General features: G+C 37.8%; 1 protein-coding gene across 1 annotated transcript in view; it reads left to right on the forward strand.

Annotated features, from left to right (window-relative positions):
* Positions 1-18,479: 18,479 nt before the first annotated feature.
* Positions 18,480-20,359, forward strand: part of GPAA1 (glycosylphosphatidylinositol anchor attachment 1) — a 1,710,146-nt gene continuing 1,708,266 nt past the window's right edge. Inside the window, exon 1 of the mRNA XM_044067413.1 lies at positions 18,480-18,576. The gene's annotated coding sequence lies outside the window, so the exon portion shown is untranslated. The remainder of the gene's footprint in view (positions 18,577-20,359) is intronic.

The following is a 20,359-nucleotide window of genomic DNA, read 5'->3' on the forward strand; positions in this document are numbered from 1 at the left end:
TAAAGATAGGGGCAAGTAACTCTGACAGAATTAGTAAATTCAGTTACTGGATAGCAAGTACACTGCCTGGGTGTCAGGAAAGAAGAAATTTAAGAGACCCTGAAAGAAAATGAACTAGAAAGGTGAAGAGAAAACACTGATGAGGAAGAATCCTTCAGCTGGTAAGCAAAAATCAGTTCAAGCTCCAGGTTTGGTGCAAGACATGGCTTCCAGTAATCTAGAGGAAAAATAAATCAAATCAAAGGCTGGAAAAAATGGATGAAGCTTTAAACAATTATTGAGATGAACTGATAAAACTGCAAAAATGAGAGGTTAAAATGAAGAGAAGGTTAGATGAATATGAGAATGCTCAAGAAGAGATGTTTCAAAAAAATGGTAGTGTTAGAGAACAGAGCATGCATGGAAAAACTGTGATTTTCAGCTGTACTAGAGAAACTGAAAGGAACAGACTATGTTAATTTTATGAAAGCACCAATAAGCAAATGGACTGGTATTCCACAACAGGATTTGTTAAATGAAATGGCATATTGTGTATATGTTCCAAAACTGGTCATGAGAAAACAGCAAAGACCTGTATTAATAAAGATGCAGTCATACCAGCAGAAAGAGATAATCCAGATAAAACTGTGGGAGAAGGGCTAAGTATTAAAATTTGGAGACAGTAGAGTGCTTGTGGAAAATGATTATTCACTGTACACCAGGCAGAAGAGAAGCAAATTTATCCCAGCAGTCAGTGAATGTTGAGAGGCAGGTCTGAGATTCAAGCTGTTGTATCCAGCTGTCTTCAGAATATTTTTTCTAGAGGATGAAATTAATTTTTTAATGCAGAACAGGCTAAGGGAGAAATACAAAAGTGTGGCCAACAAACAGAAAGGGAGAAAGGGGCTCTTCTCATTCTTTTAATAATAAAACTTATACAAAGACTTTGCCAGTAAAACCTTTTCAAATGCTCCAAGGGAAAATGCTTGAGACAGAAAAATATACAGGAGTTGATTAGAAGAATCTGGAGTTCCTTGGACCAGAGACTGGGGTTGGGAAATTGGACAAACAGAAAGATGACCAGCAGCATTGAAATTAGTAAATAAATGTGAGATTATTAAACATCGATCCAATTTGTGAAATAAAGCTTTGCAAGAAAAAGGGAAGAGATTGGACTTTTGTTGACTTTGTTAAACTTGTGGGGGGCTGAAAAATGTATATCGCACTTTATGCTATTAGTGTTTGGAATAACTCTAAATAGAAAGGTGGGGGAAGGAAAAAAGGTAACTATAAGTAAAACAATTTTGGTTCTTAAAAATATTTGTATAAAACATTTTACGACATAAATAGCATGTTATATAGTAAAGCATTTCAGTTGTTGTTGTTTTATGTGATAAAGATACTATTATTTATTTATTTTATTTTTTATTTTTGCATTTGTTAACCGGGTTGGTCCAGCTGGGTAAGAATTTACCCTTTATCAGTGGAGATCCAAGGGGAAAAGCCCCAAACAGACATACAAGTAGACACAATTTTACAATAATACAGAGCAAAACAATGTCATGAATACAATGATAAGAAAAAAAATAATGTACTCCATGGAATTAAACATAGCTATATACAAAAATATAATAATAAGGTTGTAAAAGGAAAAACAATGATAATAAATCCAAAAGGTATGCAGTAAGGGAATTAAGGTTATAGGTAATAATTTGAAAATAATATGGCATTATATGATTAGTGGCTAGAAGGAGAAATTGTGTATGTGCAGGGGGCCTCAGATCTGAGGAAGAAACTAGTGCAGGAGCAAAAAAAAATAAAAAAGAGAAACCTGTATGTACAAGGGGCCTCAGATCAGAGGAAGAGATGGTGCAGAAGAAGAATAAAGTAGTAGAGGGATGCAGTGATCTAGAGGGAGGGTGTAGAAGGGAGAGCATATAGATATAGTAATTTATAGTAATAGGAAAGGTCTTAGCTAAGGATATGTGGAAGTGACTAAAAGCAAGTAATACAAACACTGTAGAAACTGGAAGCACTTGCTTATGGATATGCATAGTACAATTCTATAAATAAAAATGTTTTTAGTCTCTTTAGTTTTATATACAGGTCAGACATATTTTATCAACCAGAGGAGAAGTTGTGGCAGTAATTAATAAATAGTTGAATGAATTTATCTGGGAGATGAAAAGGGAAAGAGTAAGTGGATTAAGTTGATTCTTCCAGTACAACACTGTAGATTAGGATTATCTGATTTGAATGACTACTTTAGAGCTATAGAGTTAAGGCTCATAAACATAACACAAGCAGAAAGTTATAATTCAAAATGGAAAGAGGTGATGATGAAGCAAGTGGGAATTTCAAGAAAAAAGGAGAGCATGGGATTTTGGATGCAGACCTTTAAGGAGAAAAACAGACACACAGACTATTATATTCACATATTAGCAGAAAGTATTTTAAGAACCAAGTCAACACGAGAATGGAGAAAAGAAATTTTGCAGACAGGGATGGCTGCAATTAAGGGTACAAGAATAGGCAAGAGGGGGGCTGGAATTTACTGGATAAAACTAGCAAAAGAACCAAGGTATTGGGAGCAATTATCTAGAGGGGAAATGTAATAGAGTGGGAAGACATTTTGACTGCAGGATAGAGACTGTCTTCCCTATTATGGATTAATATCCGGATATAGGCAAAGAAGAAGGGGTGGGGGAATCCTAAATGAAAGACCTGCTCTGGTAAAGTTTTTAATTGAATCTAGAAGAAAAGCTGCTGTTACAAGAGGGATAATTAGTAAGGCATATAAAATACTGCAAAATAATTATAGGAATCAATCAGAGGAGGTTAGAAAATATTGGAGAGACTGGTTAACAATTTAGAAGGAAACAATGGGAGGACATATGTATGACTCCCAAATATGTAAAAGAAAGTCCAGAAGATTTAGGATTTTTGGTTGGAAATCTTTGCATAGATATTTTTATATCCCAAGCAGACTACAAAGAATTTTTACTCAAGTAGATGGCAAATGTTGGCTGTGTGATAGGAGAAGAAAAATGTAACTGGGAATATATGTTTTGGGAGTATAATGAGTTGGCAGACTTTAAAATGCCCTACAGAGTACTCTGTTACAAATATTGGATGAGCAAATGAGTGTAATTAAGGAAATTATTTTCTGAGCCTGGGATTCAGGATCTGAATTGCCTAGACATTGTAAGACCTTGTTAAGTTTAATTATGGTGACTGCCAAAAAGGTGATTAGTAGAAAATGGAGATTAAAGTCTAAACAACTGTACTTGAAGCAATGAATATTGTAACAAGCATTAAAACAACTGGAAATGGATCTTTAGAAAAAGGTAGGAGCAAATTACATAGAAAAATGGAAACTGTGGGAGCAATACATGCAGAATAATGTTTTTGAAGGAGGTGTGAGGTTTAAGGGAAGGCAGGAATTCATCAAGTTGTATAATCTTGAACCGAAGTATACAAAACAATATATGATACATACTGTTTGCAACTGAGAACATTTTAATATGGTTTGCTTTCTTTTATATAAATGTACATCTGCCTATGTCTTAAGTGATCATTCAATAAAGGTGTTAAAAATAAAAGACATAAAAATAAAATTAGGTACAGGAATATAAACGGTTTACAGCAGAAGCAGGAATTTGAAAGAAATACTCCAGACTTTAAAGAAAAGAGTGAAGAACAAGCAAACCACACATAAAATATGACATATATAAATGGTGCACCTTTATTAATGGCAGTCCCTCTGGTGTGGTATCTACTTACTACCAAACCATTCCTTTTGGTGGCAGATATAACTGTAACACCCATGGAATAGTTTACCTTGCTGTTTGTCTATTTTGTAACAGATTTTACATATAAAAAACTGAAAGGAAACCAAGTAAAATAATCCAAGAACATATAAATGAAATGAAAAGGAAGGACATTAGGAATGCCTTTGAGTATACAAATCTTAAAAATACATAGTTTTTGTCCTTGAAAAATTACCAATGCACTTTGGGAGGTCCTTGGGGCATATTATTAAAGATAAAGAACTGATAGGGCAGTCACCGTTACACTTAAAAAAAATCCTTGGGGTTAAATATTAGGGTGTCAATAAGCAGAGATTTATATCCAATGTCAGCTACATTATGATTTTTTACCTATTAAAAAGAAACACATTTCAGAATCCCTACAAGTAAATATTTGACATGCAGTATTTATTATTATGAGTTATTTATACATATATTCATTTATAAATGCATTAAGAGACTTGCTTTTAATGAACTAATATTATGCATTAACCATTTATTCTGCTTTATGTTTTAACCAATGATATGTACAAATAATTTTTAATGTGATATGTTTCACTTTAAGTAAGACAGTCAGCTAACTATCCCATATCAAGTAATTTATGTATAAAATTATTACTTTCAATATTTGATCACTTTCTGATGAAGTGTAAGTTAAGCTGAAGGATGAACGCACTAAACCATTTTACCCTCAATAAAAAGTTTTCATTACTTTGTACACTGTTGTTCCTGTAGACGTACTTTACACATGGTCTATTTGTGTAGTGACTGAAGATATTATTGGGTCTTAAAATCAGATATAACACTTTCCTTATTACATGGATCATGAATTGGCTGTCTGAAGCCATATTGTAACAGTACATGGATGTAGTTCAGACAGGGAGTTATACCACTCAGTATACTACCTGTGCACAACAGGGTTCTGTTTTGTGGCCATTATAGTTTAATACAGTCGTTTTGACTATTCCCAAACAGGACAACTGTTGGGTCAGTAAGTATGACAACAATTGTGAAATGGGTTTTGCTGTAGTAAGTAAAAGAAATTTCAATTAAATAACAACTTACTTAGAAAAGTTGGCATTAGGGGCTAAGGACTTTGTTATTAAGTTTAGCTTTGACAAATGTAAAGTTATATACTTCCATAAAAACATGCTTAGAATCTAGCAAGTTTACTAAATCATTCTTTATGTGAAGTAAATCATTTTAAAGATTTAGCAGTAATTAAACAGTAAGCTAAAGCTGGTTAAGACTGAAGTCCAAAACCAAAAAACAAAACCAAAGGAAATCAAGCTGCTTTAATAAAATCCAAGGATTGCTACCCCCCTGGTCTGAACAATAGAGAAAATTTTATTATGTATCTTAAATGTAAAGGGTTAAAACACTACGTGGTCATGTGAATTTTAAAGTATTTAAATGTGTGTTTTTGAATGTTAACTTCCAGTCTGAAGAAGTCTTATTACAGATAAAAGTGCCTACTGGAATTATTTACTGTGGAATTGTCCTTGATTTCCTTTGGTTTTGTTTTTTGATTTTGCACTTTAAGGATTTAGGCATAACAACCCCAAACAGGTATTCGCTAGCGGCTAGATGAACATGTTAATAATGTTGTTAATTTAGTTCTGAGACAATATGGTATACCACTGAAAAATATTACTGCTAGGGATGAATTCTGATTAATATACAACATTTTGATCAGACTCTAGATAGAATATATCAACTACTTTTGTACTCATAATGCTGGACAACTTAAACACTTGGAGGTAGTTCAGAGAAAACTTACTAAGCTGATCCATACAGTTACTCATCTTTCTTATGAGAACAGATGTGAGCATCTCAATCTTTATATTATTAAATATAGACACTACAGGGGAAAATTAAATGTGGGTTATAGGGCTATATATGATGAAGAACAGAGAGTTTTATTAAACCTTGAAATATATTCCAGTGCTAAAACACATCATCATAAATACCTCAAATTTTGTATAAACTATAACAGAACTGCAGTTAGGAGTGCATTTTGACCCAGATAATCCTTATATTATGGAACAATTTACCAGTTTATATTAGAAGCATAACTTCTGCTGTTAAAATCAGAATTAGATTTTAGGTTGGTACACATGCATATAATGCCAATTAAAAGGATTCAGAGTTTGTTTATATCTGTGATCTGAAGCTATGAAACAGTATTAGAAAGATTTGTGTTTACAGGTGTCCACATATGCACATGGGTCATGCTCACTCCCAGGATTCTGTCTGATCTAGGCCGAATATACACAATAAAAAACAGCACAAACATATGGCAGACATAAATTTCGTGCAGCTTACCACTCCACAAACTGTACAGAAAAATCTATTCTACCTGGCCATGTAGAAGCACATTTTTAAATCTGCATATGTTACAGCTTCTGTAACCTACATAGAGCTTTCCTCCCTCTATGTCTACTTCCCTTTGGTCTTCCCTCCTGCAATATACACCCACATGCTACTATTTTTTGCCCTTCTCGTGCCTGATGTAAGAGGGATTTCATAAGCAAAATTGCTAACATGGGTTTCTTGGACAGAATTATGTCAGACACTATGTTTATACCTTTTTACAAGTAAAGCTAGGAAAGTTTAGTTAGTTTTTGCTAACTAGGCACACTGTTTGGCAGTATTACCTATGTGATATTGCATAGCTCCACAGGGAAAGAAAATACACAACTGGGAGATGTAAACATTTGTGAGATAGTAAAAGACCTTGAATATAAGAGATGTGCCACACTGTCACTGGTTTGCAAGGGATAGTTTGTAATTATTACAGATAGGAAAATTTATGACAATTGATTATGAAACAAAAAGGTTGCATTCTTCATACATAAAGGTTTTATGACAATTATTGGGTATGAATAATTGTAATAATAAAATCATAGATGCGGAATGGTTTTGCTAGTTCCTCTGTTTTTGTGTATTAAAGTTGTCACAGCTTGTTGTCATATTCATTTGATTTTCTGTCACTTCTCAATATGCAGTTTTACACTGAGCATGAATAAATCTGCTTGCTACAACAACTTGTTTTTTTGTCTAGAAGATTTATTTTATATTAATACCACACAGCCATTTGGTCTCTTTCAGGATCTACCACCTTCTGCAAATCATGCAAAGCACACTCCTCTTTACAACAACAGCAAAAAAAAAAGACAAAAAATCCCCCTCGGTGGGTGGTTTTGGCATAATGGCTAAAAGTTTTGCCTCCCAAGCAGAAGGTACAGGGTTTGATTCTGACCTTAGTTAATCAGCTAGGCTTAAAATGACCCTTCAGGGTAGTTACCTTAGTATTTACCTATGAATTGATACTTTCACTTAGCTGTCACATACTTTCTTATTCTCAACCATCTGTCTCCTTATCCTATGAACAAATAATTCTTGTACTGCCATTCATTGGGGGGGGGGGGGGGGTTATGATGTTTCTTTCTTTAGTATTGTATGTATATCCTAATGTATTGCATTTTATAAAAATCTCAATCAGCTGAAATGTCCAATATCAGACATCATCCCTTATTGTCAAGTAAAGTGCCTTTGCCATGTGGCTGAAAAGGGTCTTTCTACCCAGTTAATTGTAAAACAAATACATCCTAACCTCCAACCATATTCCTTCCCTTTTATTTACCTTCTTCAAATATTCCAACATGATGGGCTGCCCAAATGTAATGCTGACATGTTACACTCATTCACACACAGTGACTTCTTCGCTGCTGTTCGGAGAATAGCTTCCCCCTTTACAGTCACCTTCACCCTTAACACACAGATATACACTATTCACAACATAGTAACTAGAAACAACCATCTCTTTTCTTCTGCAGAATTCGTAGGTGTTGAAGAATACATTTGGAAATTAACTGTAATTTTGCAAAGCACTGTTTGAGGATAAAATCCATAGTTGCATATATTTACATTTCTATTGCAATGGCCATTTTCTAAATATAGAAATACCCACAAAGTTGGACCATGTTGAGATAATGGATCTTTAACGGCAAAACAGGTATTCACATATACTAGGACTAAGAATACTCTGGGCAGACTATTATTGCTAAATAATGCCAACCAGTCAGGTGCCACAACTTACTTTATTTTTGTGTTCTTACTTTTTTTCCCTCACTTTGTGAGTACTCCAGCTGTCCATCACCTGCTGTCTTGGTCTAGTCCTGTAGCTCTATTTGTTACCCTAGTGTCCATGGTAGTACTGCTCCCAGAGGTGGGACTATGGGATTGGTGGGTTATGAAGGAGGAGTGTCTAGCAGTGGAGCAGCTGGCATTGTTACATTGTACTGAATTATGTGGAATTTGTTTTGTATATTCTTACTGGGCAGGGCTACTGAAATCACACACGTCACTGCAAACAGTGCCAGCTCTGGCTCCACTTCCCACCTTCTATGCCAACTTTTAACAGCAACCTGCCTCACAATTACAGCATTTTCCCTACCACCAGGGACATGTCAGACTGCAGACAGAAACCTCTTCTCCCCTCAGTCCTAGAGTGGGCAAGGCAGCAAAAAGCTGTTCCCTCCCCCCACCTGGCTCTTCCAGCAGCTTAGCCACTATTCAGACTTAGGTTTCCTGGGTCATAGTTAGGACTGCATCTCCTCTAGGCCTTGTAGTCATGTTTCCTTTCTTTTGTGTTGTAAATGTGAATGTATATAATTTATTAGAATGGTTAATAAGCACTTAAAAGGGTATGCTACTTTCAGAATGGCGTAATTATGTGGGGGGGGGGGCAGCTTTAACTGCAACCTTTGTATTGATTAATCTCCCTAATGAGTTTACAGTGTCTCACAGACTCCATTTCATGGATAATACTAATCACTAAAGGAGTAAGATTACAGATAAAAGAAAATACACACTAACTAAAATATGTAATGTAAGCAGGCATGCAATTAGTAAATACAATTAGTAAATATATCTCGTGACTATAGGCATGGACAATTATTAGGGCTGGGAGATTATCTGAGAGATGGATTTTTTCCAAAAATTATTTGTCTCTGTCACACATACAACTTACCTCTACTGGCTCTGTTCTCATACCCTTCCTCAGTGTCCACACCAAGACAACCAAGAGACACACAAATCCTGATGGCAGAAAACCATATGTCTCAAGTGTCCCAGATTTTGTCTCAAAATTTTTCTCTGGCCCTCCTAATCTATTCTAAAGCAGGAGATATGGGGAGAAAAGATTGTGGATTACAATTAAATTGTATCCATAAATATGGCTCTTTTACTAAAGTAAAGGCATGTTAATACAAAGTTTCTTATTCTGTCAATTTCTCAAGTTAAGAGAGCTAACAATTTGAAAAAGTTGCCTGGTTAATTATGGACTTACTCCTTACTGTACAAGTAACAGGCTTTGAGACATGCAGGTAACACACCTGGAAACACATAAAAATGTGGACAAACCTAAAAATGATGAGAGGACAAAAGGCAGAAATCAGGGACAAATTTTAAATATTGTTTTTACAAACTTAGTTGATAAAACAACTGGTTTTGTATTAGCATGCATCCTTTTTAGGATATGAAGTTCCAAACTCAAATGTATGCAATTATTTAGTAACTTCAATCTTGGATGATTTGACAGAAAACCACACATTTTATTAGGAACTGACAAAAAACAGGACGGAAAATATGGACTGGTAATCTCCAAGTGTAGTACCTCGCAGGATGCGGAGTACCAAATCCCTCCCCAAACACGCCTCCAACACAGCAAGGACCCCGCACCAGCATGAATATTCACATGGCTACTGTCGTGGCAAGGCAGCATTGGTATAAATATTCAAAGCATACCAAGGAACACAAATATTTACTTGTTTAGTTGAATCATACCGTTTATTATACCATTTATTTAAGTTCATATCCCTCCAACTCGTTCTTTGCTCTGAATGGGGAACATTGTGAGTACAATTTGAATTAAATCAGTAAAAAGGTGTTCATATTTAATAATATATTTGGCAGTTATCATTTTTTTATTTTAATGACAAATGTTTGGTAATCTCCAAGTGTAGTACCTCGCAGTTAGTTCTGCGCAGCTTTGGGTGTGTCTTAACTGATTGGCAGGGGAAAATCGCGTTCGAGTGACATGCATGCTAATTTCCACACTGGAGTGACAGGCATGCAAATTTCCACATTGTGTATACTGTGCTGTCATGTCTTAGTCTAATACAAATAGTACTGTCCTGCTGTTATAGCTTCAGAAGTTTTAATAGCTCAAGTTTATTTAATTACAATTAACCTGTACAACGTTTTTCCTTAATATTATAACTGTTTGATTTCTGTGTTTTGCACTGATAACTTCTGTAGCTTTGTGCACTGGTTAATTTACCTAGACTCTGTAACTGCTAATTTGACCTGCGTCATGAATAAAAGGGTCCTTCGACCAGTCCACCAACCAGGTAAACAAATCAAAATAAAAACATACTGATAGGGTTTATGCCCATAATGTCAACTACAACAATTTGTCATAGTAGAGTATCCTGATTCACATGAAATATGGAGGGCAATGGTTGACAAGGTCAACGGCTGCACCTGGCCTGATAAATAAATAAATAAATAAATTTACTTCTATTTATTAACCATGTATGTCAGCTGGTCCTGGCAGGTAAGATGTATTGTTCCATACCTACAAAAAACAACCTCTCTTGTCCCTTATTGTTGAGAAAAGAAGCTAAGTGGTGTACTTGCTGGAAAAGCTAAAATTCAAAGCACATTGGAATAATGGGAAAAAATAAATAGTAAAAGTTTCACCAAGACAGAAACATGAATTCTTGGCAACTTTCTGTTTAATGTACAGAATAAGCTAAGCTATTTGTACATAGAAAGCTTCATTTTACCGATAACAAATTCTAATTCCAACACCTGAAAACGACCGTTAAACATTCGGTAATCTCCAAGTGTAGTAAATCCCACCCCAAACACGCCTCCAGCCGCACGGACCCCGCACCTGCATGAATATTCATATGGCTCCTGCCATGGCAAGGCAGCATCGGTATGAATATTCAAAGCATACCAAGGCACACAAATATTTAGTTGTTTAGTTGAATCATACCGTTTATCATACAGTTTATTTAAGTTCATATCCCTCCAACTTGTTCTTTGCTCTGAATGGGGAACATTGTGAGTACAATTTGAATTAAATCGGTAAAAAGGTGTTTATATTTAATAATATCTTTGTCGTTTATCATTTTTTAAATTTTAATGACGAATGTTTAACGGTCATTTTCAGGTGTTTCCAACACCTGAAAACGACCATTAAACATTCGCTGATCTCCAAGTGTAGTACCTCGCAGGATGCGCAGTACGAAATCCCGCACCAAACATGCCTCCTGCCGCACGGACCTCGCACCTGCATGAATATTCACATGGCTCCTGCCATAGTAAGGCAGCATCGGTATGAATATTCAAAGCATACCAAGGTACACAAATATTTAGTTGTTTAGTTGAATCATACTGTTTATCATACCGTTTATTTAAGTTCATATCCCTCCAATTCATTCTTTGCTCTGAATGGGGAACATTGTGAGTACAATTTGAATTAAATCGGTAAAAAGGTGTTTATATTTAATAATATATTTGTCAGTTATCATTTTTTTTATTTTAATGACAAATGTTTTTCGGTCATTTTCAGGTGGTGGAGTTAGAATTTGTTATGAGAAAATGAAGCTTTCTATGGACAAATAGCTTAGCTTCATAGGTAGGTACTAGGCTATCTGCCCGAAGGCATTTATAAGCCTAGCCAGAATGTGTTGTCTTTTGCCGCCCCCTTAGATTAGTTCCCTGTGCCTCTGTCCAGCAGAGCCACTGAAGTGATCCCCAGGGTAAACTTTCTGTTTCCCATCCACTCGTCAAGGTTTCTCTTGAAGAGTGCTAGCAATGAGCTCTGCCTAATGTAGACTGGAATCTTGTTCCAAAGCATGGGAAGTCTCTGGGACAGGAATCTATCCCTCCAGCACACCCTATTTATTGTTGTGGTGAGGTTTAGATTCTTAGAGTGTGTGGCTTGAGGGGATAAGGTTTTCTGTAGGTGGAGCATACCCATCAATTCTGGGTTGGACATGGCCTTGTATGTCAGGCAGAGATCACCTCTGAGCAGGCGGTATGCAGCAGAGTACAGCTGGAGTTTCTTCAGTCGAGCAGCATAGGGCATCTGTTTGAGGCCAGTGATCCTCTTGGTGAGGTACTTCTGTGGTCTTTCCAGCTGTTGCAGGTGTCTTGTAAGATATATCCCAAAATGGGGCTTTGTACGCTATGATGGTTCTGATGAGTAGAGGGGCACAATGACCTCTTTTGATCTGGATGCAAACCCTTTTGTGATTAGGTGGGCCACATTGAAGGATTTTCTAACCACTTTGGCAATGTGATTATCAAAGGAGAGATTACTATCTACTTGGGTCCTCAGATCCCTTATTATGTTTTCCGTATTTAGGGGACTACCACCTATGTGGTCGTTTGTGGGTACTTTGTTAATTCCAAAGGGAATAACTATGCACTTTTTGGCATTTAGCTTGAGGCCATGATTTTGACACCAGGTATCCGTCTCAGTGAGACCCTTTTGGAGGATGTCTGTGTCAGCCGGTGAGTCAATTATAGCCCCTAGTTTGCAGTCATCTGCGAACTTGGTCAGCCATAGTCCTCCTGTGCTTGTCTGTACCTATGAGAAGTATATGCCGAACAGGAGGGGTCCTAGGACTGAGCCCTGGGGAACGCCACTTGTAACCGGTTTAGAGTCAGACCTAGCTCCCACAACTCTCACCATGTGGGTTCTGTCTGTGAGCCAACTGGCAACCCATCTTGTGACATAGGGGTTTATGTTCAGGCTGGTGAGCTTGTCTATAGTACCAGAATGGGGAATGGTGTTGAAGGCCTTTGCGAGGTCTAGGTAGGCTGTGTGGATGACCTTTCCCTCGTCTATAGCCTTGGTAACTGTCTCAAAGAAGTCCACCAGGTTTAGGAGGCATGATCTGCCCTTAACAAAGCCGAACTGGGTAGGGTCCAGTGTTTGGAGGTTCCCAATGTCTTTGTTAATGAGTTCCATGATGATGCACTCCATAGCCTTGCAGACCAAGCTAGTCAGGCTTATAGGGTGATGGTTCCCAGGGTCTGTTGTGGCTCCACCTTTGTGGAGTGGAATAACCATTGCTGTGCACCACTCTGTGGGTACATAGCCTGTGGAGAGGCTGAGTTTGAACAGTGTGTTTAGGTGAGGGGTTAGTTCGTCTTTGAGCTCATGTAGGATGCAGCCTGGGACACCGCCTGGTCCCATTGATGTTGTGTTTTTGGCTTTGGAGAGGGCTATTTTAACCTGAGTGTCTGTGATTTCAGGGGATCTACATTCTTCTGGTATGGTTATGGGCCCTTTTGGGGGTGAGGGGGATGAAGTTTGCACTGAACCTGTCTGCCAGGATGTTAGCAATATTGGTTGGTTCAGTGTATTTTGTTCCATTCTGCACTAACTCCGAGCAGATCTGAGCATTGCCACTTAGATTCTTGACATAGCTAAAGAATGCCTTGTGGTTATCTTTGGAGTCCTTGACAAGTTTCCTTTCGAAGCTCGCCTTGGACGATTTTATGAGGGATCATACTTTCTTGCTGATACTGATCAGGGATGTCTTCCCTTCTTGGGATTTTACTCTTTTCTGAACTAGTTTCCTCCTTCTATTATATAGCTTGTTTATGGCAGGGGTCCGCCAGACTGGTTTCCTTTTCTTGGAGGAGTGAGTCTTCATTTTGCTTGGGATAGCACAATCCATGCATTCTTGTAGGTGCCCGTAGAATGCACTGGTAAAAGATTTTGCAGCTTGGACAGCGTTATCCTTTAGCATGGGGGCTTTGAAACTTTCCACCTCCATCTAAAGTAATGTGAAGTTTGTTTTTGAAAAGTTTTCCATGGTGGTTTCCTTGTCTGGGGGTGGGGGCGGAATGTGGATATCCAAAGTGATTTGTTTATGGTCAGATCTAACCAGCGAGGGGTTGACCTCTGGTGTGGAACACTGGTCACCCATGTTGGTAATGACCAGGTCCAATATGTTGTCACCTCTGGTGGGAGTGTTGACAAGTTGTTCCAGGGCATTTGAGTTTAGAAATTCTAGGAAATGTTGGGCAAGGGTGTTAGTACCTGAGTAGTTCTCCCAGTTAATGTTTGGGTAGTTGAAATCACCCAATATTAGGGTGTTTGGTAGTACCTTTTTACCCAGTGTTTCCAGAAATGCAGAATGGGGGTCCTGGGACATGGTGGGTGATCTGTAGCAAGCTACAATTTGAATTGCAGTTTTGCCCATTGTTAGTTGCACGTGGGTAATCTCAAAAGCATCATGCTGTGCCACTAACCTGGAGGTGTGGGTATCCTTGATGAATATGGATACTCCCCCGCCTTTTGTATTTCGGTCCGGGTTCTATGGCCGAAATGTATGGTATGAGTTGTAGCCTGGTAGTGCTGGGGTGCTTTCTGGAGCATTAAATCAGGTTTCTGTTACTGCACATATATTGATTTTCTCCATACTGAGGAGTGCCTCGAGTGCGTACATTTTGAGATTTAGACTTCTGGCATTGAGTAGTATTACCCTCAGATTATTGTTACTTGTGCTATTTACAGTGGTGGGTTTGTCTTTTGAGCCTTGCCTAAAAAAGGCACTATAGGGGTGGCAAGAGCCTTGGCCAGTATTCAAAAGCCTAAGGGTGACAGGTGCAAGCTGTCTCTAGCGAAGCAGCATGGCTTGTTGAGCATGTCATCCCAGGCAGACAGACACTGGATCCACTTTGAATGACACCAGAAACTTAGCCAATTGTTGAAATTGATATTTTTTTCTTTATACCATGGTATCATTCTTGGTGAGGGCAGGATGCTACTCAGGGTCACGGTCATACCAGCCTGGGCTACGTGATCAGAGAGCTCTTCCATGTCTCTTTTCATGTAGTCCAGGGAGATACGGCTCAGGTCATTCACACCAACTTGTTCTGGAGTGGCCTGAGTGCTTGTGTTATGTGGCGGATCCTGGCACCCAATAGGCAGCTAACACTAACCTTCTCCTTATTCAGCCTAGTGAGTGGGACGTCAGTGTGCCTGACTATAAAGTCACCTATTACTAGTATGTTGGGTATGTTATTCTGCCTTGAGGGCTGTGATTGCGTGGCACACTGGTTTTGTGAAGTATGTGTTTCATGGTTTGTGTTGGGGGGGGTGGAGGTTGCTTGGATGTCTGCTTTGGAGGGCTCTGTTGCTTTTGCAGATTTTTATTTAGAGCCTCCAAATATGTTTTTGTGTATTTACGTGTGTTTTTTGCCGGTGCTGGTTTAATGGGTCTATGTGAGACTGGCGGTGTGATGCCAGTATTTCCCTTCTCCTCTTGACTGTCTGATCCAGTCTTGGGTTGAGAGAGCTTAGCCTCCAGTTTGGCTGTATAATTGCATCTCTCGCATGTATTAGTGTTTGGTGGTAGGAGGAGAGGGTTGTCTGTGTACATGAGGCAGTTGTAACATTGCCTCAAAATGCCCAGATTCACCAGTTGGACTGGAGAGTACACCTGAAACTGCCCTTTGGACATTGCTGGATAGGTACAGTAAACTGTTTTACTGAATGGCTGGTAAGGTCAAATAGACAGCCTTGTCCTTCTGTAGTGCTAGGGTTTATATAAAGTGCTTGCTATGAGTTTTGAGCAAGTGCCGGGCTGAGAAATGAATGGCTCGAGTGCTTAAGTTGAAAGTTTGTCTAGTTCCAAGTGAAAAATCAAAGAGCAGACTTTGTGGAGCCGGGAATAGATATACCCTAGCTAACCGGCGCTGCCCGGCGCGCAAAACTGGGCAAATGCGTTTTTTATAGCAGGGAAATGAAAGAGATACAAATTAGCCCAAAATGACCAATAAACTACTACTTTCTGGGCTGAAACCACTCCTCCAGGGACAGATAGGCTGCTCAAAGCTCCCCTCTCTCACAGGTGAACAGAGAAACTTCCTTCTATCCAAATAAGGTATGGGCAAACAGAGATTTGTAACACAGCCCTAAATTCAGCACTAACCTGACAACTGGACTATACTAGCTTAGAAAGGCGGGACACAAGTATATTTTTTTTTTCAGAAAATAAAGCAGACACAATCAAAAAAACACTTTAAATGCATATAAAAAGATGCTTATTGTTATATATCTCAGTTCAGAGTTGTAGTCAATGCCCCTAGTAATAAAGTAGGAAGAAACACAAATACAGTAAAAGCAGATGAATAAAGTGCAATTTTTTAAAAATATATATGTATATATATATATATATATATATATATATATATATATATATAAACAATAGAAAACGAACAATCTGATTTAAATAAGTTACCCAATTAACCAGAAAAAAACTCAAAACTGTGCCCTGTTCCAGCAGTCTTCAATCAGACAAGTTCTAACTGCACACTCCCGCTACTAGGGTGCAGGGGAACCTTCTCCAAAAAAGATGGTCTGGATCAGTGCTCAAGTTATACAAACAAAGTTAGATTCAGCAGGCCTGAATCTGGTCCTATGCTACAGCAACAAGGCGCACCAATTTCAGAAATAAAGAGGTTCAAATAAGCAGGCACAATAAGCCTGTGACCAGAAATTCCCAGCTCAGAAGGACAGAATCCAGCCTCTCCTCCCACAAGAGTGCAGACCACAAACCGTCTTAATGTAGAATAACTGGCCTGAAGCCCAAGTGCTTAAACCAGAACTAATACACTTTTAGAATAGCAGACACTGAGCTTTCAATCAGCAATTCCCAGCTTAGAAGGATGTAAGCTACTTGTCCTGCCACAACAGTGCAGACCAGAAACCTTCTTAATGTAAAACAACCGGTATGAAGCCCAAGTGCTTAAACCAAAAGACTTAGAATAACAGTTGCAATTTAATCAGGCTACTACCAAGCAGCAATAAGTGCAGCTTTTAAGAAGAGGCAAAAGCAAAATAAAGTAGGAGGAAACACAAATACAGTAAAAGCTTAGCTTATTCTGTACATTAAACAGAAAGTTGCCAAGAACTCATGTTTCTGTCTTGGTGAAATTTTTACTATTTTTTCCCATTATTCCAATGTGCTTTGAATTTTAGCTTTTCCAGCAAGTACACCACTTAACTTCTTTTCTCAACAATAAGGGACACGAGAGGTTGTTTTTTGTAGGTATGGAACAGTACATCTTACCTTCCAGGACCAGCTGACATACCTGGTTAATAAATAAAAGTAAATTTATTTATTTATCAGGCCAGGTGCGTGCAGCCGTTGACTTTGTCAACCACTGCCCTCCATATTGCATGTGAATCAGGATACTCTACTATGACAAATTGTTGTAGTTGACATTATGGGCATAAACCCTGTCAGTATGTTTTTATTTTGATTTGTTGTCCAGGTTGGTGGGCTGGTCCAAGGGCCCTTTCATTCATAAGGCAGGTCAAATTGGCAGTTACAGTCTAGGTAAATTAACCAGTGCACAAAGCTGCAGAAGTTGTCAGTGCAACACACAGAAATCAGTTATAAGGAAAAACGTTGTACAGGTTAATTGAAATTAAATAAATTAATTTGAGCTATTAAAACTTCTGAAGCTGATAACAGCAGGACAGTACTATTTGTATTAGAATAAGACATGACGGCACAGTATACACAATGTGGAAATCTGCATGCCTGTCTAGAGCTAACTGTGAGGTACTAACTTGGAGATTATCTATGGACTTATGAGAGGTAAACCACCTGCATTACGTTTTCACCTAACACTCAACAGAATAAAGAAACATGGTCTAGAACTGGAAAAGATTAGAAAGAGCAAATGTGGTCAATTTAACTTTCTGTTGAATAAATAAAACGAATCACTGCCAACTGTCATAACTCAAAAGACATCTACATAAGCGGATACTTCGAGAAATGTATAAATAAACGGCAAACTGTGTAAAATTATGAAGATGTAACCAAAGACGCCACTAAGTGAACCAGCTGTACGGTTATCCAAACGGGAGCGTGACCAGCGAAATGATCTAGAATTACTTCTTAGCATTACGTGTCCCCGAATAACAGTAAAGTTTCCGATTTCTCGCCATACCTCCAGGAACGTACCTCATTTGGGGTCTTAAAAAGTTCATGTTCCTCAAAGTTCCACCTTGAAAGGGTCTGTCATACATTCGATGTTAGGATTTTTTTAACTGCTAGCCGTGGGTAAATAGAAATGAATCATGTTAATTCGTTAAAATATCTATTTTATAAGTAAAACCAGCATATTTTAGACATCATATGACCTTCCTAGTTGAAGTTGTTAGTAAGCCGTTAGTAAGTGTTCCTCATTTTGGAGAAGGGAGGTTGAGAGCTATGCTTAAAAGGTTAAATAAGTACCACATTAAAAGGATCTGTCATATACTCAGGATTAGGAATGATATCTATTGTAAACAGAAACGAATATTAAATAATTTAAAGATCTTTTTTATAAGTAAAACCAGCATATTTTGAAGATCCTATTACGTTGCTTGTTGAAACTGTTAATATGTGGTCCACATTTTTGCCCCTTTGTTCTACCTGATGACAGGTAGTGCTCCTCATTTTGTTTGAAAGGTACGCTTGTAACCACATCTATAACAAAACTACTATGAACGTGCACCTATTATTAGAATAAACTACAACCCATTTAACTTTTAGAGGCATAATCCGGAGCACTTAGATGCTCTGTTTAGAACGACAAATAATACCAGTACGGTCATGTTTCACTTCCGGTTGAAAGAATTCACGGAAATGACTGCTGTTTAAAATAGTAACCGGAGGAAAAGATCCAACTACTAGTAAGAACTGATGCTTTAATAGTTGTTTTATTGTAATATATGATGTTTTTTTTTAGAATTTGGGGTATAGATTACCCGTCTTGATGCTTTAGTAGTTGTTTTATTGTAATATATGATGCATTTTAGAATTAGGGTTTGAGGCAATATGCTAAGATTCTTAGTAGTATTACATTATAGTGGAACAATTTATTGGAATTTTTTGTTTCTTGCTTTTTAGTATAAGGAGACCTTAAATGGTGTTATTGGGTCAAGTGCAGGGCCATAGCATTCAGCACTGACTTCATAAAGCTGTATACCTGTTTAAGTGTGTTGTATATATGGTAGTTACTAAGTTACGACTCGTTTCTGCATTACATTCTTAGCTGTTGTGAGTTTTGCCAATATTCTCAAAGATTTAATGTGCTTCTTTATAAAGTTGAACCATTCCAAGCATACATCTTAGCTATTCCAGGACGTCCCTGATTTTTACTTAATTTATCTATCCCTGTTAAACCCTCATTCAACTGTTGACATTTGGAGAAAAAGTAGTTTATTATACTAAATACATTAACAATAATTATAATTTTTTTACTTCAAAAATGGATATTAATTCATATTTTCTGAGTCTATTGATGTCTCTAGTTAATAATACTAATATTTTACAAGTGTCCTTGATTATTCCTGGATTTGTCCCTGATTGGTTGAGAGCTATGACTGAGTGTTTGAGGTTGAGAGCTATGACTGAGTGTTTGAGGTTATCGGCCCATTGTAGTCCTATCCCCCCCTCTCCAAAATAATGGAAAAATGTGTACATAAACAAATATCTGAACACCTTCTACAGGAAAACGTAACTCCTACACAATATGGCTTCTGTCCCCACTGTAGCACTGCTATCGCTTTCATTACTTTTACACAGACCATTGCCAAAGCACATGATGAAAATAAACTAGTCTCCTCCCTCTTCCTTGATTTATTTAAAGCTTTCGATACTGTCTCTCTTACTCTGCTTCTGCCTAAACTCAAACATTCCAGTCTGTCTCAATCTACCTTACTTTGTTTTACAGCTACCTCTCTGATAGCCATCTAACATCAGCCTCCTTTCTCTTCCTTCCTGTTCATACCGGTGTACACCAAGGCTCCATTGTCGGCCTCCTCCTTTTCAACAACTTCACAAATTTGTACACATCTTGCCCCCACTCCTCCCTAATACAGTATGCTGACAGTTCTGCCATCATATATTGCTCTGATAGTCTCCCCCACCTTCAGTCACTTACCCAAGACTCCCGCCTGTGTGTGGAAAAATGGCCAACTAGCAATGAACTTTTACTTAATACAAAAAAAAAAAAAAAAACAAAACTACTACTTTTCATCCCAAAAATCTCTACAGCATTGTAAAAACAACTTCTTAGTCACATCTTTCGATAACACCTCTGTCTCAGTAGTAACCCATACTAAACTCTTTGGCATTTATATTGACGATCAACTCAAGTTTGTTGTTCACATTCACTAGTTTATCAAAAAAACACACCACAAACTAGGCCTATTATATAGGAATAAAAAATACCTGACGATGGATACAAAACATACCTGACGATGGATACAAAACATTCATTAGCATAGGCTTTTCTACTGCCTACTCTATTCTGTGCAGCACCTATACTGTCTAATCTACAGTCTAACCTCATGGCCAAAATTAATTCTACCTACAATAAAGTTGCTAGGTTTGCAGCAAACCTCCCCTATTTCTCTCATCATTGCACTGCCCTAAAAATTCTACAATGGCCTGAACTACAAAACCAACTTC

The sequence above is a fragment of the Protopterus annectens genome, chromosome 3.part1, assembly GCF_019279795.1.
Source record: "Protopterus annectens isolate FY-2018-M chromosome 3.part1, PAN1.0, whole genome shotgun sequence".
NCBI classification, from domain to species: Eukaryota; Metazoa; Chordata; order Ceratodontiformes; family Protopteridae; genus Protopterus; species Protopterus annectens.